Raw genomic sequence first — 24,290 nt, 5'->3', positions numbered from 1 at the left:
CTGTGCAGGATGCGCACGGGCTGTACCCAGGCAAAGCTCGGGCCAAGGGCAGGTCCTTTCCCCATCAGAGCCCAGAGGAGGCTGGGCTGCAGCCCCCCTCCCCCTCTTGTCTCAGTAGTTTTCCACCTTTTGCTATCACGCAACTCCTTTTGCAACTACCTGACGTCTTAGTTCAGGCGGACTTTTAAGGACTGGTTGCTGCCAATTTGGTTTCATCTATGTCCTTCATGAGCTTTATGTTTAATGGTTTACACAATTACATCCTTATTGATAGACATTTTATTTGTGTATAATTGAGGTATCATTTTAAAATTTCAGTATATCAGTAGTGGTTAGTTAATTATGGGGAACATAAGGCATTGGATCAGCCACACAGTACTGAAAAGTACTTTAAAAGCACGTCTAAACCTGAATATTTGTACACTAAAGGAAATTCACCTCCTAACAGAGGAGGATGAATCCCTTCATGGTACAAAGTCATCCAGCTCAGCCAAATCAAGTGATATTAATACACACACTTTCACCCCTGTTTCCCAGGCTGAAGCGAGGGCCATCCCTATGTGGAAACGTTGTTGCGACCCTAAGAGTCAGAGATGCTCTCCTCATAAAAGCAAGTGTACGGCTCCTTATATAGCTACTTATTTTAGGGGTCCCCACAAGGAAACATCAGCAAAGGACTTATCTATCCTTCATGATGCAGAGACCACTGGGGCAATTGTAGATCCTAATGCCCCAAAAGATCCAATGATATACACCCTAATGGTGCCTTTCAGGAATCCCTTTCTCCTTTTGGTTGACAAGGAAATAATTCCCTTACAAACCGAGATAGGGAAAGAGACTCAGATATTACAATCTGGAGCATCTTCTTCTTTGGGTGATGAAACATTCCTAGCTCAGCAAATTATTGAGCTTAAAATGGAGATGGAGAACTCAGAAATATGGTAAAACATCTATTCACACTTGTAAATAATTTGATCTGTGCTAATAGCCCCACAACTAATAGAGATACTTGCTCCAAACAAGGCTAAGAGTTACTAGTCACTTGTGCTGATAAGTGTGCAGGTGTTAAATTAACTAGTCAACAGGAGCATGGTCCCACTTCTAATCTTCATGAAACAGCAGGGAAACTTGGGGTAAGGGTGCTACTAGGGCCACTCAGCTATCACATTCCAAATGCTTGACTCCATCCCTTTTATATTGTAGAAAGACTAGGGCTACCTCCAGACACCTCGGACCCTACAAGTGAACAATACTTTGAAATTGGGACACACAACCTCCACTATAATCGCAGTTGTTAAATTTTTATGATAAATGTTCCCAGCCTCAGGTATACTTCAGTTACAGAAGGGGAAGATGAGCTTATCAACAAATCCTTCCATTGCATACAGGTCAGAGGCTGTAGCTCACTCATACGAGAGGATATCTTTGGAGCTTCTAGGCACCCACAAACTTGTTCCAACTTTGATATTGTTGACTGATTCTTCTTAATAGGCACCTAGTTGATGACTTACTAGCTTTTGATATGCCCACATCCCCTTTGGTCCAAACTAATATCCTTTTTAAATATAGGCCTCAGGAGTATGTGCATTATAAAGACCGACACTACCCTCTCATGTCGGGTGCAGTAGACTGTCCAAACAGGGCTGTAGATTGAAAATCAACGGTATCCAAACACCCCTTTTTACCCTGCTTTCCTTCTTGGATTTTAGTGTTCAGTTGTCTTTGGTTCCTCCTTCTACCCTAATAAACCATTTCAATCTGGCTCACCTCAGTGTATCATGTGAACCCCATTCATTAATTCAGGTCCTGGTGCCATCTTTAACCTTGAAAGTGGGGATCCGGCCAACCCTCTTGTTTCTCCCAGGTTTTAAGATTAATGACACAGTTTCTATCATTTCATGCAATGTGGCCAGTCTCAGATCAAAAACATCTTCCCCAGATTTGAATAGATTTGTATCTAGGAATTATATCTGCTTATTCTGAGAAACATGGTCCCTGGAGCCCATCTATGAGAACGGCTACATTAATTTTTAACCAAGCTATCTGTGGCATTTCAATGCACCCAGCTTGGGGACTTAATATACGGATTAGACAAGGGTTCGATGTTAAAATCAAACAACCACAAATAAACTCTCCTGACATCATAGCTCTTCGTATAGAACAGGGTAACCACAGACATATAGATATTTAAAACATCTATGCCAGAAGGGTCAAGGGAAGCTTGAGATCGACAACCATGACAATTGTAGGAGTACCTGGAGAAACATTGGGGGTCATTCCGACCCCGGCGGTCAAGGACCGCCGGGGTCGGGGTTGGCGGGAGCACCGCCAACAGGCTGGCGGTTCCCCGCAGGGCATTCTGACCGCGGCGGTTTGGCCGCGGTCAGAACAGGAAAACCGGCGGTGTCCCGCAGGTTTTCCGATGCCCTGAGGAATCCCCCATGGCGGCGCAGCTTGCTGCGCCGCCATGGGGGATTCCGACCCCCTCACCGCCATCCTGTTCCTGGCGGTTCCGACCGCCAGGACAGGATGGCGGTGAGGGGTGTCGTGGGGCCCCTGGGGGCCCCTGCAGTGCCCATGCCAATGGGCACTGCAGGGGCCCCCGTAAGCGGGCCCCACATAGAATTTCAGTGTCTGCATTGCAGACACTGAAATTCGCGACGGGTGCAACTGCACCCGTCGCACCCTTCCCACTACGCCGGCTCCATTCGGAGCCGGCGTCCTCGTGGGAAGGGGTTTCCCGCTGGGCTGGCGGGCGGCCTTCTGGCGGTCGCCCGCCAGCCCAGCGGGAAACACAGAATGGCCGCCGCGGTCTTTTGACCGCGGTGCGGTCATTCGGCGGTTCCCGCCAGGCGGGCGGCTCGCGCCGCCCGCCGGGGTCTGAATGACCCCCATTATGTTGAATACTCTTTAATTCTAGGAGGTGATTTTAATACAACTTTGGAGCTCTCAGACCATAACAACATTTACTTAGGGAGGGGACAGGATGAATTTTGTGATATTCCTCAGCTCAACATACTTCCAATTCAAAAATGGTCCAAGGCATCTCTACAATTAAAGACTCTTTCCTTGGAATTTGGAGTGAGAACCACAAATGGAACTGCATTTTCAGATAGGAATGGTGCTTGCACTTATAACAATCTTGCTCATCCCAGTTGCATCGATTATACCTTGGTGGATAGCCATCTCTGGCCTTACGTCCACGATATGATTGTCAAGTCTAGGGTTGAAAGCCATCATAACCTGTTGTGCCTCACAAAGTCAGTTTTCTGTTACAAGGTGAGGAACTTTCAATCTGCTCCTATTCTTACTATGGAACCCTGATGTTCTAATTTAAAGTGGTGACAGCCGGCAGAGCATCCCGATAATGTATCTGTGATCAGCGCTGACATGCAAGAACATTTAATAATAATGACATAGAGTGTCAGTGGTGCAAGGGGGTGATATTGTCAGAGACCAATGCAAACTTTTTCAAAGATATTTTGTAGTATTTTACAATTCAATTTTCTAATCTTCTGAAACAACCACCACAGGCTCAGTCATGGTTTAACAGGGATTGTGGATTGTCATGAAAATACCTAGGTGAGGCATTAAAAAGGAAGAACATTTTGCTAATATGCTCTGCTAGGAACTTGTATAAAATGGTCCAGCTTCAAGCCAGGAGGAAATGCAAAGAAGGCAGGTGGCAGGATTGCCAATCTGAATCTACAACCAAAAATACCACCAAGATTTGGGTCTTGATTGAATGGTGAAGAGATGGCTTGGCAGCCACCCCTCATAACCATATTTCCCATTCTGCTTGGGTGGAAATGTTCTCTGCTTTATATTTCCCCAAATATTTATTTGATTCAGATATATTCTTTTGATTGCCAATGCCATAGTAAAGGGGGTTCCCATTCCAGACTCTCTGAAGGGGGCTGAAGTAAACCCTATTTACAAGAAGGGAGAAGAATCAACTACAGGCCAATTAGTTTAATTGATTCCATTCAGAAATCGTCTCCCACCTACTTTTGGCCAGGATCCAGGATTGGATCGCTGACAATAATGTTTTATCATCCTGTCAAGAGGGCTTTCAAAAGCAGGTAGGCACTGTGGTAGGTTTTTTAGTTCATGATATTATATTGGAAGACTGTTGTTATTGGTGCAGGCAGCATGTATGTTGCCTTTGTTGATCTCAAATCAGCTTTCAACCTTGTCCCACGCAAGAAACTATGGCAGGTCTTAAAGGGCATGGGTTTGCCTTTGGATATCCTTATTACGATATAATGTTTTCATGATGACAATTATGCACAGGTATGTTTGGGGAACCAGAGGGAGCTAACCGAATGGTTTCCCATTTGTTAGGGGGTTCGTCAAGGTTGTGTATTGGCTCATACTCTTTTTTCCCTGTTCTTAAATTATGTAGTTCTCTCGCTTACTGGCCTTTCCGTGGATTTACCAATTTTAGCAAATGTTAAAATAGCTAACTTACTGTTCACAGATGACACCAAACTCATTTCTACAACCCCAGTGGTCTGCAGTGTGCCCTTCTTCACTTTAAAGATTTGTATAATTCTCTGTGTCTTATGATCAACTCTTCAAAGACAAAGCATATGATGTTTAAGAAACACAAGTCCTTTAAGAGCAGGCTGGAACTGGGAGGAGAACCTTTAGAAAGGGTGGAGGTTTTCACTTACCTGGGGGTCACACTTTCATCAACTTTTACTTGGAAGTCTCATGTGGGGTCTTCCACCCTCAAACATAGACAGATTACAGGTACTATAGTTAAGGAGCATGTTTCATCCTGCTCTAAACCTATTGCTCCCATTCTGTAAATCAATGATGCTAAGACTGTTTCTTCTGCACTGTATAGCTCTGAGCTGTGGGGCTTTGGTAATATTTCCTTCAGTACAAGTTCTGAGAACAAGTTTTTGAGAACCATAACTCATCTCCCTGTAAACACCCCAATGATACCATTAATGTATGTCATGGGATGAAGACAAGTGGCTGACGTAACTCAACTTTGCCCTCTTTTATTGTGGAAAAGGTTAAGGTCCAATCCAGAATTGGTCCACTATAGATTAGTCCTCAAGGATGTAATTGTGGCTGACAGCTTTAAAAAGATTGTATGGGTACAACAAATTAAAAACTATAAACCAGCATCAGCCTTCATTCCCTGTGAAACAATCCTACCTCAGCCACTTCGCTATCAGCACAGAAGCTGAAAGAATTGTATTGGATGTGGGTCAGGCATTATGAAGTACATCAGGTGGTGGACATTTTTAGACTTCACAGAGAGCAGTCTTCTGGAGCTTTATTGTGACATTATTGCTGCCCCCTAAACAGAAACTATATTTTTAGTCCTGGATAGGCACCTTTCCCGTAAAATCATTCACAAATAATTAGACCTCAAATGATGATTTATTGTGTCCAACCTGCAAGTCATTTGCTGAAAATATTGCTCATGTCCTTTTTGTCTATTTGGGTTAAGTAATCACTCGGGACCTGTAGCAGTATCATGGCACTTAGAATCCTTAGGTCTGATCTGTATCCACTATACGCATGTGCTATTGCAAAGATTGTAAAATAGACTTGGACTATTAGAGGTATGTTTTGTTAGGATGTGCTATGAAATGTTAGCTGTATAGCCTTTCCTGGTCTTTGAGTTAATTTTGGATGTATTCTAATGTATACCTACTCATAACACCTTTGGTCCCCTTAAATAAGTGTATTTCCTGCATACAGCATCTTAAGGAGGAGTCTATTTGTTGTTTTGGAGAGAATTGGAACTGTACCATTGTGTGCTGCGAGGCTTTGTCTCTCATATTTGGATGTATTTTGTTTTTATTTATTTATTTGATGAATGAGTTTTATATGTGCTTTCATGACTCATTGTCAAATAAAGCTTATTGAAAATTTAAATAATTGCATCGCAATTTAGACTGATACAGTTCAAGCTACTTCTTCGCATTTACCTCACTACAGCAAGGTTATACCGCATGGGCCCAATAGTCACAGGGAAGTGTCTGAGATGTGACACTCTTCAAGGGGACATTCTGATACTGCCCAGCTCTCTCTCACTTTTAAAATGGGGACCTGGGAAGTTTGAAAAGAGTTTTGGGTTGGAACATTCCCAGAGATCCCAAACTCATTCTCCTACACATTACAAATGATCAAGGGGGGACCTAGATATCAAAGGGCATTTCTCTAGCTGGGTCTGATTGTGGCTAAATGAGATATTGCGCACACCTGGAAGGAGGCGAGCATCCCCCATAGAGACATTTAGACATGGATTAAGAGTGTGAATTACTATATAGGATTGGAACACCCAGTTTATCTTGTGAAGGGATACCCCAGAAACACTACAAAGTTTGGAAGAAATGGACTGTGACTGTGAACATGGGTTTACAGTTGGAACCCTACACAGACAGATCTGGTCTGCTCTTGGGGACCTGCGCTCCCTTAGCCCTGAAACACAAGGCTCCTGCCTGGGTTGAAGGACCCCAGAACATGCTATGTAACCTAGGGCTTTGGTGCCATGTTTTCCTAATTTGTCACTTTATCGTTCATTTGTCATGTCATAAATGATGATGTCTCTTGTGCCCTTGTGCTATTGTGTACCATGTTTGGAAACATGTTTTATATATATATATATATATATATATATATATAGATTGTTGTATGTAATATCATTTGTATTATTTTGTATGCAATTTATTAGCCTTATTCCCTTCTTTTGATGGGTGCTGACCTGCAGGGAAATAGACACAGTGAAAGGTATTAGTCCGACCATCCTGCCTGCTACAATCATGGCCTACCATGCCCCTTCCCATCCCCATTAGCACAGACATGGCCAACCATACATGCTGCACGCTGCCCAGGGCCCATCCACCACCCACCCCCTACATGAGGCCTTTACACACAGCACTCTATGCATTCACGCCTCATGCATCATACTCACGGTGTACTCACCTGTTGGTCTGGAAGCCAATACAGCATTCGGTACAGAGGTGGACCCCATCCACCAGTCACTCCTACTCCACAGAGGTGAAGGCTGGGGCCCTTTCCCAAGTCACAAAAGCCATGGTCAGTTAAAGAAAGACACAGGTCACAGCAATTTATGCAGTGTAGGTCCTCTTCTGTTGAAGGTCAGGTAGAAAGTGAGGAATTAGATAAAAAATGGCAGTGACGTCTGCGGCGGTGCATACCGTCACCGCCAGCGTACATCACCATTGACCACTGTACCACATAGGGCCCAATGTTAACCAATGAGGAGGTGCATGGCGGTTCTCGACCGCCTCCCGCAACTGCGCACAATGGCCACTGAATTACCTCATTTCCACCCGTCCCTCCATACAGAACAGGCGGACGTCATTTCGGGGGGGGGGGCAGGCCATGGATCCTAACTGCGTCACAGTACACAAATGCACCATTTGGATATCTCCAACAAAATACTTTTAGAATCACAATATGCATTGATCTGTAGTGTTTGGAATTTAGAGATAATGACCAGCTGCTCACTATTTTACCCTATAGTTTGCAACCGCTGCAGATAAATGGGAGATGGAGACATCCCCCCATGTACAGACCCCTGGTGGACTTGGCAATAATGGTGGACAGGCACATTACCATCTCCTATAGACTTGACAGGGCCACAATCACTGAGTTGTGTGTCCAATTAGAGCCTGACCTAATCTCTGTTGTCTGTCACTCCACCGGGATCCCCCCTCTTGTGCAAGTGCTATCAGTGCTCCATTTCCTGGCAACTGGCTCCTTCCAAGAGACAGTGGGCTTGGCAGCAGGAATGTCCAAGCCAATGTTCTCAAACGTGCTGACCAGAGTGTTCTCTGCCCTGATTAAACACACGTGCAGCTATATCATTTTCCCTCAGGTGGAGGATTTGGCCATAGTGAAAGCTGACTTCTATGAAATGGGACATATCCCCAGCATTAATGGAACTATTGATGGAACACATATTGCATTTGTCCCCCCCGGCAAAATGAACAATTGTTCAGAAATCGAAAGAGCTTTCACACCATGAATGTGCAGATGGTGTGTTTGCCAGACCAGTACATCTCCCATGTCAATGCAAAGTATCCTGGGTCTGTGCATGATGCCTTTATTCTGAGGAATAGCAGCATCCGAAATGTAATGGCTCAACTCCAGAGGCACTGGGTGTGGCTACTAGGTGAGCCCTGGTTCCCACCCAGTATATGTTGGTGTATGGGTGTGCTGTGGGCCCTAAGGGTTAGTGTGTGGCTAACAGTTGTCCCTCGAAATTTGCAGGGGACTCTGGTTACCCCAACCTCTTATGGCTACTGATTACTGTGAGGAATCCCAGGACAAGGGCAGAGGAACGATACAATGAGGCACATGGGTGAACAAAAATAATTATAGAGATGACCTTTGGCCTCCTGAAGGCCAGATTTTGTTGCCTCCATCCAACAGATAGATCCCTGTGCTGCTCACCCAAGAAGGTCTGTCAGATCACTGTGCCATGCTGTATGTTGCACAACCTTGCCTTGCATCACCAGGTGCCTTTTCTGCAGGAGGAGGATGCTGGAGATGGCCGTGTGGCAGCAGTGGACCCTGTGTACAGTGAAGATGAGGAGGCAGAGGATGAGGACAACAGAAGTGCAATTATTCGTCAATTCTTCTAATGACACAAAGGCAAGACAGTGTAACTTCACTGTTAATTGATAGTTTTGTGTTTGAAATTGTCACTGGCAGGCTGTTTTTCCCACTTCTATGGCCACTCACTGTACCCTTTGGCATCTCTATTTGCAGATATTGATGCCCCACTATCGCTCCTGGTGTGTTCATTGCAGCCAACTACAGGTCTTTCCCATTTATACATTATTGTACAGTTGAATTACAATGTTTAAACCTTGATAAACAAATACATACTTAAATCATTTGACATACTCCATACTTGTATTTTTTCAAAGGGTGTTTATTCAAGTGCTAAGAAGTAGAGGAGGACGTGCAATGGGCTGGGGTGATGATGGAGGAAAGTCCAGGATAAAGTCCAGTCTATTTGTAACACAGGTTCAGTTTCCATGGGAACATAGGAAGGGGAGCAATGGCAGTTCAAGGTGGACAGGGTGACTGTGTGGGACACAAGGGTGACAATTAAGAGAGTCTTATTTCCTGGTGGGGAACTTGCCAATAGTCTCTGGTTTCTGCCTGAATCGCAGGAAATGTTTGCAGGGTGGTTCTGCTTCTGCAGGGGGAGGGGTGCTGGTGGCCTGTTGGTCCTGTGGCAGGGCCTCCTGTCCACTAATGGCAGCGGAGGTGGAGGGCTGTTCATCGGTTTGGCTAGTGTGAGGGGCCTGGTCGCGTGCCACTGTCTCCCTCATAGTGTTGGCTATGTCTGCCAGCACCCCTTCAATGGAGACCAGGGTGGTGTTGATGTCCTTTAGTTCCTCCCTGATCCCCAGGTACTTTCAGTCCTGCAGCCGCATGTTCTCCTGCAACTTGTCCAGTATCTGGCCCAGAGTATCCTGGGAATGTTGGTATGCACCCAGGATCGCAGTGAGTGCCTCCTGAAGGGTCGGTTCCCTGGGCCTGTCCTCCCCCTGTCGCACAGCAGTCCTCCCAGCTTCCCTGTTGTCCTGTACCTCTGTCGCCTGAACCGTGTGCCCATTGACCCCAGGTCCCTGATCGTCCTGTGTTTGTGGGGTGGCCTGGGGTCCCTGTAGTGGTGGACACACCGCTGATTGACGTGTCCTGGGGACAGAGGTATGGGCCTGCTGGGTGGGTGCTGTGGTGGTGTTTCCTGAGGAGGGAGGCTCTGTGGTGGTGGAGTGTGCCTGGGTAACCGACTGTCCGGAGATCCCTGATAGGCAAGGTTGGTCATCCAGATCCAGGCAACCAGAGCTGCTGTTATCACTGTGGGCCTCTTCTGTGGGGGGGCTAGATGTTGCTGGCACCTCCTCTCCGGTGACATTGGCTGGGATACCTGTGGGGATGTAATTGGAGTGTTATTGTTTCTGCGTGTGACATATTGTGCATGGGTGTGTTGCCCTCTATGGTTGTTATTGCCCTGCCAGATGTGCCTTGTGTGAGTTGTTATTGGGTGGGCTGGGTGATTCTCTATGGTGTGCATGCAGTCATGATAGGTGTCCATGCAGGTCTGCACTAATGTTACATGCAGGGCTTGGTATTGGGATGAGTGGGCTGTGATGGTGGGGTATGTGGGAGGTGGTGGAGTGATGGGAGTGAGGTTAAAGGTGGGGGTTTGTGATGGCATGCAGATAGGGGGGGTGATAGTAATAGAGATTTGACTTACCAGAGTCCAGGCCTCCTCCTACTCCTGCCAGGCCCTCAGGATGGATGCTTGCAAAGACTTTCTCCTCCAATGTTGTAAGTTGTGGGGGAGGAGGTGAGGGTCCACCGCCAGCCCTCTGTACTGCGAGCTGGTGTCTTGCTGCCATGGAACGCACCTTCCCCCATAGGTCGTTCCACTTCTTCTTGATGTCATCCCTTGTTCTGGGGTGCTGTCCCACGGCGTTGACCCTGTCCACGATTCTCCACCATAGTTCCACCTTCCTAACAATGGATGTCCCCTGTACCTGTGCCCCAAACAGCTGTGGCTCTACCCTGACAATTTCCTTCATCATGTCCCTTAACTCCTCTCCAGTGAAACGGGGTGCCTTTGTGGTGCCATGGATGTTGTGTGATGTGTGTTGGTGAGGGTGTGTTGTGTAATGCGGGGGGTGATGTTGAGTGCGTGCGGTATGTATAGGTGTAAGTGGTGTGTGTGTCTAGTTGTCTCTGTGCTCTTCTTCTCAGTCTCCTGGTCACGATTCGTGTTGGCAAAGAGATGTGAGTAATATGGGTGTGTGTTTGATTGTGGTGTGGGTATGTGGGTGTGGTGTGTATATGGATGTCAGGTATTTGTATTTGGTACTGGCCAATGTTATGTTGTTTTGTATGTGGGTGTCAATTCTGTGCGCAGCGGTATATACCGCCAATGGTTTACCGCTGTTGAATGTCTGCTGTGGTGATTCGTGGGTCATAATTTGGTGGGCATTGTTTTGTTGGTGGAACGGTATGGGTTTTGGGACCGCCACTTTATCACTGACCTTTGGTCTGGTGGATTTGTGTATGTGGCTGTATTCTGTCAGATTGGTGTGTGTGTGTGTGTGTCATAATATGGTGAACGGATATCCGCCACCGCAGCTGTATTTTGACCGCTGTCAGCATGGTGGTAAGTGGAATTTACCGCCAATGTCATAATGAGGGCCATAGTGCTGATTGTTGGAGGTGTCACCATATGCTTTGATTGAAATGGTAGTAACAGTCTTGTATGGTTGTAACAGGGTAAAGTTTTAAAATGGTTTGACTCATGGCTTTGATTATTTTCTTGTGGGTAGTAGATATTTGTTTTATATTTAATGTGGTTTACAAGTTCGCAGTAAGTGCTACTTTGTAAATTAGGTAGTAGGGCTTAAATGCAAGGGATATTTGTGCTTTGAATTTCACTATCTATGGTATATATTTTACTGGATGGTTTGGGACACATTTTGAAGGTTCGATCCATCATTTAGATTTGGCAATGGCTTAGTCTTAGTAAGATATCTGCTGAAGAGAATATTAGAAGTCCTCTGTCATTGTTTAGGTTGTCATAAAAAAAGTTTCCTCATTATCTTTTGTTGTTAAGTCTTTAAGTATTTCTATGTATCGTATCTTCAAGGGATGGGGGTATCGCTGGTGGCTTTTTTAGCTTGTGCAATTCCACATTTTAAAGTATGTGTAGGTGGTACTTGTCCTGTGATGTTTTCAGGGACATTAGCCAGTATGTCTTCTATCATTTAGGGTGTTTGTTCCTGGGAGCTAGTACTTGCCTCTCTTAAATCCTGCAATACCTTGGTCACTTATTTTTCTCTCATATTTGGGAGGTGGTTGTGTTCCCTTTCATTAATTACAAACATCAACTTTTGTTATGGCCCTCCCATTGCATGCATTAGAATAATATTTAGCATATTTTCAATTCACATTTTCTGTTGATGCACTTATTTCATTGTAGGTGTAGCCCATGTGACTTAGTAACTGCCTTACTTTCTGGGGTGTTTTGCATTTAGCTTTCTCTGCCATTATATCTGAAAGTACTGTAACAATAGAATATATATTTTTTTTTTACATTTTATATGTTTGTTAGTTACATAATCAGTTATGCAACTATTTATATTCTTGTCACATTCATGTATGTTCTATTTAGATGTTTCACACTTTTCTGCAGCTTTTCTGTTGAAGGTTTTCTAACGGAGGAGGAGTGAGCTTTGTTTCCTATTGGAAGGAAAACAAGCTCCAGTTTCATTTTAAATGTGTATTTGCTGATAGTGTGTAGAGCTGGAGGTTGTTAGGTATATTTTTACTTGCTATTAAGGTATGTTTATATTTTTAAATAATTTCCATATACTTACTTTGTTATATATCCTTTTGCTGGTTTCTAATAGTTTTTTTTGCAGGTTAGCACTTTTTGAAGTCTTAGGCGGTCATTACAACATTGGCGGTAAAAGCCGTTTACCGCCGTGCAGAAGACCGCCAACACACCGCCGCGGCAAACCGCCACAGCTATTATGACCCACATCCCGGAATCCGACATAATTCAGACACCCACACAAGTCCACCACACCAAAGGTCAGTGATAAACTGGCGATAACAAAACCTCCACCGTCACGCTAACAGAAATACGCCCACACTATCATAACACACGAATCCACGAGGCGGTCTTTCAACCGCGGTATTCCATTGGCGGTACACACTGCTGCGCTCAAAATACACACACTTCTACAAAACACCGCCACATTGGACAATTCAAAATACACACACCTGATACACATACACACACCACTCCCACACACCCATTACAATATAAAACACACACCCACATCACCCACAAACCCCCACGACCGATATTACAGAGAGAAGGCCAGAGAGAGACACCACCATCCACAAACTAGCATCCACAGGCACACAACACCATCACCCACACAACTTCCACGCACAAAACACCACACACCACTACATATCACCACACTTAACACCACACACACCACCCCGCACATCACCTACACCACCCCATGGCACGGCAAAGACACCCCAGGTTTTCGGAGGAGGAGCTCAGGGTCATGGTGGAGGAAATCGTCCGGGTAGAGCCACAGCTATTTGGATCACAGGTGCAGATGGAGCTATGGCGAAGAATAGTCGACAGGGTCAACGCAGTGGGACATCACCCAAGAAATCGGGACGACATCAGGAAGAGGTGGAACGACCTACGGAGGAAGGTGTGTTCCGTGGTCTCAAGACACCACCAGGCAGTTCAACGGACTGGCGGCGGACCCCCACCTCCTCACCCACAACTAACAACATGGAAGGAGCAGGTCTTGGGGATTCTGCATCCTGAGGGCCTCGCAGGAGTCGGTGGAGGAATGGACTCTGGTAAGTCAAACCTTTAACTACCATATCCCCCACCCTACCTGCATGCTATCACATACCCCCCCTCTCCCCCCACACACCTATCACTCCAACTCCTCACAAATGTACCAATATCACAAACACACACCCCAACACCAAGCCCTGCATGCAACACCAATGCATGGACACCCATCACTAAAGCTTGCCCACTGCACATACCCATACACCCCACTAAACCATCATCACACAAGCTCCTACACAGGAATGCAAGCACTGGGGTACACGCTCACCCACCAATTGCACACCATGACACACACAGATGCAATAATCATGCCTTTACACCCCTGCAGGACCACTACCCAACGTCACCAGACAGGAGGGTCCAGACATCTCCACTCCACCCACAGAGGAGGCCCACAGTGATGACAGCAGCTCTGTCCAACTGGATCTAGATGACTAGCCCGGACCATCGTGGGCCTCGGATTAGTCAGTTCCCCTCACACAGGCACAGGCCACCACAGACCTTCCCCCCTCTGGAAACACCAGCACAGCACCCACCCAGCAGGCCCATACCTCCGTCCCCAGGACACGTCGATCAGCTGTGTGTCCACCACTACAGGGAACCCAGGATAACCCACCACCCCAACAACAACAGGGACATGGGGGCAGTGGTAGTGGGCACACCGTCCAGGGGACGGAGGCCCAGGAACACAGGGGAACTGGGAGGGCTGCAGTGCGACAGGGGACGGACAGGCCAAGGGAACCCACTCTCCACGAGGCCCTCTCCTCCATCATGAGAGCATACCACCACTCCCAGGAGACGATGGCAACGGTACTGGGCAAGTTTCAGGAGACCCAGCGCATGCAGGAGGAACAGGATTTGGGGTACAGGGAGGAGCTCAGAGCCATCAGCTCCACCCTGGGCACCATCGTAGGGGTGCTGAAGGAAATACTCAACACCAGGAGGGACACTGTGGCACTACAAGGGGCCCCTGACACTAGCATGGACGATGAACTGCCCACCACCTCCGCCGGCGCTAGTGGACAGGAGGCACCGCCACAGGACCACCACACCAGCACCCCACCCCCTGCAGATGGAGAACCACCCCGCAAACGGTCCCTGAGATCCAGGAACAAGACAGAGCACGATGCCAAGACCCCCGCCAAGAAATGAGACCACCCTGATTGTCATCCCACTGTCCCACTTTGTCACCCTGTCCATATTGAAACTGCCCCAGCTCCACTTCCTATGCCCATATGGGCAATGCTCCTGTGAGACTAATAGACTGGACTCTGCCATGGACACTCCTCCGCCATCACCCCTCACCATTTAACTTCCCCCTCAAATATTTTGTATGTAAATAAACACACCTAAAGCACCAAAAGATCTGGAGTCTGTATGTGATTTCGAAATAGTGTATTTGTAATTACAGTGACAAAATTCTCAGGAAATAGTAATGTCAACATACCTATGTCACACAGCTCTAGTCCATGAGGAATCTAAGCAGATGACACACGTTGGGACCCACACCTGTGAAACCGTAAGGGAAAGTGACAACTCAGTGACCATACACTGGGTGAAATTGACAGATAGGATAGAGGTAGAAATGTAAAAGTACATGTAGTAGGCAGGAATGTATTCTCACCCATGTTTCGCTGGAAATATTGCTGTATGACTGAGTCCCTGTTGTCCATGTCTTCTTTCTCTGCTTCCTCCTCCTCACTGTCCACAGGCTCCACAGCTGCCACAACACCGCCATCTGGACCATCCTCCTGCATAAAAGGCACCTGTCGTTGCAAAGCCAAGTTATGAAGCTTACAGCAGGCCACGATGATCTGGCACACCTTCTTTGGTGAGTAGAATAGGGATCCATCTGTCATATGGAGGCACCGGAACCTGGCCTTCAGGAGGCCGAAGGTGCGTTCGATCACCCTCCTAGTCCGCCCATGGGCCTCATTGTAGCATTCCTCTGCCCTTGTACTGGGATTCCTCACTGGGGTCATTAGCCATGACAGGTTGGGGTAACCAGAGTCACCTAATAGCCACACACGGTGCCTCTGGAGTTGACCCATCACATAAGGGATGCTGCTATTGCGCATGATGTAGGCGTCATGCACTGAGCCAGGGAACATGGCATTCACATGGGAGATGTACTGGTCGGCCAAACATACCATCTGTACATTCATGGAATTATAACTCTTCCGGTTCCTGTACACCTGTTCACTCCTGTGGGGGGGGGGGACAAAGCCACATGGGTCCCATCAATGGCACCTATGATGTTGGGGATATGTCCAAGGGCATAGAAGTCACCTTTCACTGTAGGCAATTCCTCCACCTGAGGGAAAACGATGTAGCTCCGCATGTGTTTCAGCAGGGCAGACAACACTCTGGACAATAGGTTGGAAAACATAGGCTGGGACATCCCTGATGCCATGGCCACAGTTGTTTGAAATGACCCACTTGCAAGGAAATGGAGCACTGACAGCTCCTGCACTTGAGGGGGGATTCCTGTGGGATGGCGGATTGCTGACATCAGGTCTGGCTCCAACTGGGTACACAGTTCCTGGATTGTGTCACGGTCAAACCTGTAGGTGATTATCAAATGTCGCTCCTCCATTGTCGATAGGTCCACCAGTGGTTGGTACACCGGAGGATTCCGCCATCTCCCCACATGTCCCAGCGGACAGTGCCTATGAAGGACAACAGCGAGCACAGAGTCAAACAACTCAGCGGTATGTACCCACAGTCTACACAGATCACCATTCATACACAAAATCTGGCCTGTATGCGTGTTGAGAGTAGGCCTAGGTATGTGAGACGCAGTTGGTAATTAGGCCATGTGGGCCCCTGAAATGGCGGTTGCCTGACCTGTAAAGTGGGACAATGGGATGTGAGGTAACTGCGCTGGCGTTGTACACCGTCGCGGTAGGCGGTCGAAGACCGCGGCGCAATGCTGCATTGGTTAACATTGGACCCTATGGGTCCCAGGAGCCAATGACGATGTACGCCGGCGGTGATAATACGCACCGCCGCAGACGTGACCGGTGCGGACGTGACCGCCATTTTCTATCTGTTGAATCACTTGATACCTGATCTTCGACAGGAAAGGACCTACACTGCAAGTGCTGCTGTGACCTCGGTCTGGAAGAGACAATGGCTCGTGCGTCTGGGTAAAGGGCCTCTGCCTTCACATCGGAGGAGTTGAAGAAGCTCGTCGATGGGGTCCTCCCCAGTACACGCTACTCTACAGTCCTCCAGACCAACAGGTAAGTACATAGGGAGCATGTAGTTTGGGCTATGCCTGTGTGGAGAGGGCTTGTTTGAAAGAAGAAAGGGGGCAGAGTTCTGAGTGCATGAAAGAGGGTCAGTGCATGTGCCACATGGCAAGGGTAGGGATGGGGGCCACTCACTTTGACGGCGCAGTTGGTAATGACTTCTCTTCTACCCCTGTACATTTCATGTAGGTCAGCGCCCACCAGAAGAAGGATATTTGGCGTGCCATCGCCAAGGACGTCTGGACCCTGGGGGTCCACTCCAGACGGAGCACCCACTGCCGGAAAAGATGGGAGGACATTCGCCGCTGGAGCAAGAAGACGGCGGAGGCTCAGCTGGAGATGGCCTCCCAACGTGGGAGGGGTGCCCGTTGAACCATGACCCCCCTGATGTTCCGGATCCTGGCAGTGGCCTACCCGGAGTTGGATGGGCACTTGAGGGCATCACAGCAGACACAAGGGGGTGAGTACACTCTCATTCAGCTTACTTTGCGCGCAGTGGAGGTGTCTGGGTGAGGGAGGAGGGCTGTGGGTTTCCCTAGGCCAGGGCGAGTTCCGTAGGCTAGGCCCCTTCGTAAGGCATGGCCCTGTGGCCCCCCACCCCACCTCTGTAGAGTGCCAAGTAGAGCTATTCATGCACCTGTGTCATCTATGTGTGCAGATGTCATCCATAGCCTTGTAGGCCATTTCCCAGGAATTGCACTGTAGAGCCCAAGAGCGCGGCGTAGTGCAGAGGGCTGCTGTGTCTGTCTTGTCCGCCAACGGTAGCGGTAAGCCATGCACTCAACATGTCTTTCTTCTGTTTCCCCCAACCCTTTTTGTGGTCTCCCTGTTCTTGTGTGCATTAGCATCATCAGGCGGAGGAGCAGTGGCACCGGAGCACAAGGGAGCTGCATCCCACATGGCCATGGAGGGCCACACTATGGACTCTGAATACACCAGTGGGACGGAGGGTGAGGTGAGCACCACGGCGGGGACAGGAGCTGCAACCAGCGACACGGACTCGTCCTCCGATGAGAGCTCCCTTGTGGTGGCAGCAACATCTGTGCCCCCCACTACTACAGATACAGCCACCACCCCCCCTACCAGCACCGCCCTCCCAGCAGCCCCTCAGCCTTTGCCCCGTGCCCACTCACCCAGGAGGGTGGGTATCACCTTCGCCCCAGGCACCTCGGCCCCTGCCCCTGTCACCTCTGCTGCCCTCAGTGAGGAGGCCATTGACCTCCTCAGGTCCCTCACTGTTGGGCAGTCTACCATTTTTAATGCCATCCAAGGTGTAGAAAGGGAGTTGCAACAAACCAATGCATTCCTGGAGGGCATTCATTCTGGTCAGGCGGCCCTTCATCGAACCTTTCAAACTCTGGCCTCAGCAGTGATGGCAGCCATTGTCCCTGTGTCTAGCCTCCCCCCTAAAACTTCCTCCACCCAGACCCAATCCCCTGTACCTCTGCCTATCCCAAGCACACCATCAGACCAGCCTGCACACACCTCACCACACAAGGGAAGCTCAGGCAAACATAAGCACCACACATCCCACAGGCACTCACACAAGCATCACACACATACAGACACAACATCCACTGCCTCCACTGTGTCCCCCTCCTCCTCATCTCCCTCCTCCCTCCCAGTCTCGTCTCCACTCACACCTGCATGCACTACCACTACAGCCACTACGTCCCGCACCAGCCCACCCACCACCACACCCTGCTCACGTGCACTCACCACCCCCACTACCCTTCACACGTCCCCTGTGTCCTCTCCCAGTGTGTCTGTGACACCCCCTCCCAAGATACACAAACGCAGGCACACACCCACCCAACATACATCCACCTCACAACAGCCTCCAGAACATGCACCTGCACCCAAAACCACAAAACTTACACCTCCTACAACCACAACCTCTTCCTCCACTCCCAAACCCCCTCCAGCTACCCGTCCCAGTGTCTACAAACAACTTTTCCTGTCCACCCTTAACCTATTTCACACTACCTCCGTCCCCGTCCAACTCATAGGTCCCAAACTAGCACCTCAGCCACAAAATCTCTGGGACCAGTCGTGCCTGTTGTCACAGGTATGTGGAGTGCACCGGCCACCAGGCCAGCCAGTGTGTCACGGAGCCACAGCACAGCCAGTCTCCCACCTGTGAAGCACCAGAAGTTGGCCAGTGCCCGGCAGGAGAGGGGGAAGACTCCAGCCAGCCAAGCCGCTCACAGGGGTCCGGGGGGAGTGTGGACTCAGCTGTGACTCCTCCCAAGGTGGGGAAGGGGCAGAAGAAACCCGGAAAGTCTGGGAGGAGCAGGACGGCGGAGGAGAACCGCCATCATCCCCACTGGCCAGGAGGCCACCGCCAGCCCCATCGTCGCTGGCCAGGAGTCTACCACCAGCCACAGCCTAGCTGCCCAGGAGGACCCCGCCAGCCACAGCCCAGCTGCCCAGTAGGACCCCGCCAGCCACAGCCCTGCTGCCCAGGAGGACACCGCCAGCCACAGTCCAGCTGCCCAGGAGGGCCCCGCCAGCCACAGCCCAGCTGCCCAGGAGGACCCCGCCAGCCACAGCCAGCTGCCCAGGAGGGCCCCACCAGCCACAGCCCAGCTGCCCGGAAGGACCCTGCCAGCCACAGCCCAGCTGCCCAGGAGGGTCCCGCCAGCCACAGCCCAGCTGACCAATGAAGGACCGCCAGCCCCAGCCCAACTGGGCAATGAAGGACTGCCAAGTCAAGCACCACTGAACAGGGCAAGGACTGCCAAGTCAAGCACCGCTGAACAGGGCAAGCACTGCTAAATAGGGCAAGGACCGCCAAGTCAAGCACCGCTGAACAGGGCAAGCACCACTGAACAGGGCAAGGACCGCCAAGTCAAGCACTGCTGAACAGGGAAAGGACCGCCAAGTAAAGCACCGCTGTCCAGGGCAAGCACCGCTGAACAGGGCAAGGATCGCCAAGTCAAGCACCGCTGAACAGGGCAAGCACCGCTGAACAGGGCAAGGACCGCCAAGTCAAGCACCGCTGAACAGGGCAAGCACCACTGAACAGGGCAAGGACCGCCAAGTCAAGCACTGCTGAACAGGGCAAGGACCGCCAAGTCAAGCACCGCTGAACAGGGCAAGCACCGCTGAACAGGACAAGGACCGCCAAGTCAAGCACCATTGAACAGGGCAAGCACCGCTGAAAAGGGCAAGGACCGCCAAGTCAAGCACCGCTGAACAGGGCAAGCACCGCTGAACAGGGCAAGGACCGCTGAACAGGGCAAGGACCGCCAAGTCAAACACCGCTGAACAGGACAAGGACCGCCAAGTCAAGCACCGCTGAACAGGGCAAGCACTGCTGAACAGGGCAAGGACGGCCAAGTCAAGCACCGCTGAACAGGGCAAGCACCGCTGAACAGGGCAAGGACTGCCAAGTCAAGCACCGCTGAACAGGGCAAGCACCGCAAAGTCAAGCACCGCTGAACAGGGCAAGCACCGCTGAACAGGGCAAGGACCGCCAACTCAAGCACCGCTGAACAGGGCAAGCACAACTGAACAGGGCAAGGACCGCCAACTCAAGCACCGCAAGCCCATGAGCGGCAGGGGCACTGATGCAACAGGGACCTTCACGGGGTGAGTGATGCACTCTGGGCACCAGTCCCCCTCCAGAACCAGTGGAGACATGCATCCACTACCTCTGTCCTTCACAGGATGAAGCACTCTGGGCACCAGACCTCGTCCAGAACCAGTGGAGACATGCATCTACTACTTCTGCCCTGCACAGGATGAAGCACTCTGGGCACCAGTTTCCCTCCATAATCAGTGGAGACATGCACCCACTACCTTTGTCCTGCACAGGATGAAGCACTCTGGGCACCATTCCCCCTCCAGAACCAGTGGAGACTGTTATCCACTTGAGAGTACAAACCACCCACTGTAGAGACTTGAGAGACTGTGGCTTTGCATTCCCCAGGATGGTACAGTGGGCAAACCACCCACTGTAGAGACTTGAGAGACTGTGGCTTTGCACTCCCCAGGATGTTACAGTGGGCAAACCACCCACTGTAGAGACTTTTGAGACTGTGGCTTTGCACTCCCCAGGATGGTACAGTGGGCAAACCACCCACTGTAGAGACTTGAGAGACTGTGGCTTTGCACCCACCCACTGTAGAGACTTGAGAGACTGTGGCTTTGCACTCCCCAGGATGGTACAGTGGGCAAACCACCCACTGTAGAGACTTGAGAGACTGTGGCTTTGCACTCCCCAGGATACATCAATGGGCATGGAGCCCCCTTGTGGAGTTGGGGTCGTGCACAGATCCGGCTGAGGTGCCCCCACTTCCTTTCCCCCTGAGGTGCCTGTTGTATTTCTATCTGATGCCCCAGCAGTGTTCTCTCTGTTTTGATCTGGTATCGTGTGTGGGCCTCGCCCATGCATTTTGGGCCCAATGGTCCACGTACTATAAATGGTGCAATACCTGCACTACTAATCGTGGTGTATATTTTGTTTAATGTGTATATATATATATGTATATATTTGGTTACTGTTTTGATATATTACAATTGTTCAACTCATTTTCTTTTGTCTTTGCATTCTTCTGGGGGGTTTGGGGGTGTAACTGTAATGTATAGATATGCATTGGTGTGTGTGTTGTAGTGGGTGTGGGGGGGGTTGGAGGTGTTGCGTGTGTGTGTACTTGTTTTTTGCCTCCCCCCTCCCCTGTGTCATAGGTGCAGTACTCACCATGGTCTTCGCCGCCGGCGTTGGTGCTCCTGGTACAGGAAGACTATCGCAGGAAGAATATGGAGTTCCGGCTCCATGGTGTCCTCCTTCCTCGTGGAGTGTGTAGAGGTGAGCATTTTTCATTCGAAATGCCTGTTCCGCCGTTTTTTTATCCGCGGTGAATCCGCCCCGGAAAAGGTGGCGGATTGGACTGTTGTAATACAGTGGGTGGTTCTTTGTCCTCCGCCTGTATGTTGGCGGTTACCGCCGCAGTGTTTGTTTGTACCGCCGTGGTGGTTGGAGTGTTAAAGCGGCTGTCTTTGTTGGCGGTTTCCGTCACGGTCGTAATTTCAAAATTTTTACCGCCGGCCTGTTGGCGGTCTTACTGCCGCTTTAACACCGTCCGACAGGGTTGTAATGACCACCTTAGTGTTTTTGTTTAAGAAGTGCATGTAAAGAGATAGAAGTTGGATTTGATAATTGATATTTTACAAATTCATAAGAAATATTTAGTTTAAATGCATGTTTTACTAACATAGGTAGTTGTTGATATGTATATATTTCTTGTTTAAGGGTCTAATCAGAGAATCCAATAGAGTTTCATCAGTCTTGAAGTTTGTCATTTTTAAAGTATTCAGTTGATACATTAGTCTGCCTTTTATATTGTTGATTTCATTGTTAGTCTGATCTTATTACTTAGGATTGTTTATTGTTTGATTGCATTGATTAATTAAATTTTAGCTTGATTTTTTTTATCAGTTTTGTCCTTTTATGGCAAATGTTAATTCAGATTAATTCTCTCTCTCTCGCTCTCTCTCTCTATATATATATATTTATATATATATATATAAATATATTTATTTTTAACAAACGGGTCATAAAGCAGAAATAGTGCCCTCAGACTGATGGTGCTAGTGGTAGGAGGTAGACCAAGCATCCTCAAATTATAAATAAAAAAAAACAAGTGCACTCCGTTTCTCTAGAGGAATAACAATATTTAATCAACGCTAACAAACACCAATGGGTTTCAACTCCGAAGATTCTTGTTCACGGCTATATATATAAAATATATAAATATATATATATATATATATATATATATATATATATATATATATATATATATATATTGTAATCATGAGACTCCGCACACTTATGTATTCCATGTTATAGTAGAGGATTTTTTATATCACAAATTGTGGGATGCCATATATTGCAATTTTACACCACTCAGTTCTTCATGAATAGTGCACAGTAAATTTTGTTTTGCTTGAGTACTTGAAAAATTACAATTTGGTAAATAGAATTGCCTGTTAGTATAAACTGTTAGCGTGTCTGTGTATATACGGCTTGTTTGACGGACAGTCATTTAAAGTTGGCTACATGTCTCTTTGATATATGACTGCTGCAGTTTGCAGAGGGGAATGACTACTTTGGAGTAAAAGAATGATAAATTAATGTGTGATCATTACTATTGTGATATATATGAGGGAATAATGTAAATTCTTTTTCGCCTTATAATTGGCCTTTTTTCCAGTGATAAATGTGTATAATTAGTTTGCCCATATATTTGAGTAAATGTGGAATGAGAATTATGATATCATATGATGTTTTTGGACAGATTAACGGAATTAAATCCTCAGTTTGCCCTTTGTGTTAAGAACCTTATAAACACAAAATGATATAAGAATGAGATACGATGACAATAAATTGATGTGCCCACTGTGAGGCTTAGAATAAATGGGGGTGTAGGAAAAATCTGGTCACTAACAAGGCGCACTGTTAAAAGAAAATGGCGACATTTGAATAATGTAAAAAGAATGATTAAAATATTTTAGATTTAAATGTTTTGATATATATTTATGTATATATGTATGTACTTATGTTATACATGTTTTTGTATGGTTCTAGCCCTGAAGAAGTCCGTATGGACAGAATGCGTTGGCTATGGTGAGTATGATTACCACAAGTTTGGGGATAATATACTTACTTTTCATTGTCATGAATAAATGAAGACCTTTTTCATGAAGAACTGAGTGGTGGAAAATTGCAATATATGGCACCCCACAAGGATGTGTGAAATAAACAATCCTCTACTATAATAAGGAATACATATGTGTGCAGAGTCTCATGATAATTTTGTCTTACCAGGAATTTTTCCTGGTGTTTTTAGGATTAGGGGGCTGGTCCTCAAGACTTGCGCACCATGTACTTGGAGAAATGTTCAACTTAAGGAGAGTGTAAAGGTGTGGCAGTGATTGTGTAAGGAAATGCCTCCTTGGCATGGTTACCCCCTGACTTTTTGCCTTTGCTGATGCTACGTTTTGATTTGAAAGTGTGCTGAGGCCTGCTAACCAGGCCCCAGCACCAGTGTTCTTTCCCTAACCTGTACTTTTGTTTCCACAATTGGCACACCCTGGCATCCAGGTAAGTGCCTTGTAACTGGTACCCCTGGTACCAAGGGCCCTGATGCCAGGGAAGGTCTCTAAGGGATGCAGCATGTCTTATGCCACCCTGGGGACCCCTCACTCAGCACAGACACACTGCTTGCCAGCTTGTGTGTGCTGGTGAGGACAAAACGAGTAAGTCGACATGGCACTCCCCTCAGGGTGCCATGCCAACCTCACACTGCCTATGCAGCATAGATAAGTCACCCCTCTAGCAGGCCTTATAGCCCTAAGGCAGGATGCACTATATCATAGGTGAGGGCACCAGTGCATGAGCACTGTGCCCCTACAGTGTCTAAGCAAAACCTTAGACATTGTAAGTGCAGGGTAGCCATAAGAGTATATGGTCTGGGAGTCTGTCATGCACGAACTCCACAGCACCATAATGGCTACACTGAAAACTGTGAAGTTTGGCATCAAACTTCTCAGCACAATAAATGCACACCGATGCCAGTGTACATTTTATTGTAACATACACCCCA

The sequence above is a fragment of the Pleurodeles waltl genome, chromosome 2_1 (assembly GCF_031143425.1).
Source record: "Pleurodeles waltl isolate 20211129_DDA chromosome 2_1, aPleWal1.hap1.20221129, whole genome shotgun sequence".
NCBI classification, from domain to species: domain Eukaryota; kingdom Metazoa; phylum Chordata; class Amphibia; order Caudata; family Salamandridae; genus Pleurodeles; species Pleurodeles waltl.
The sequence above is the reverse complement of the archived record's forward strand: the minus strand, read 5'-3'. Positions refer to the sequence as shown.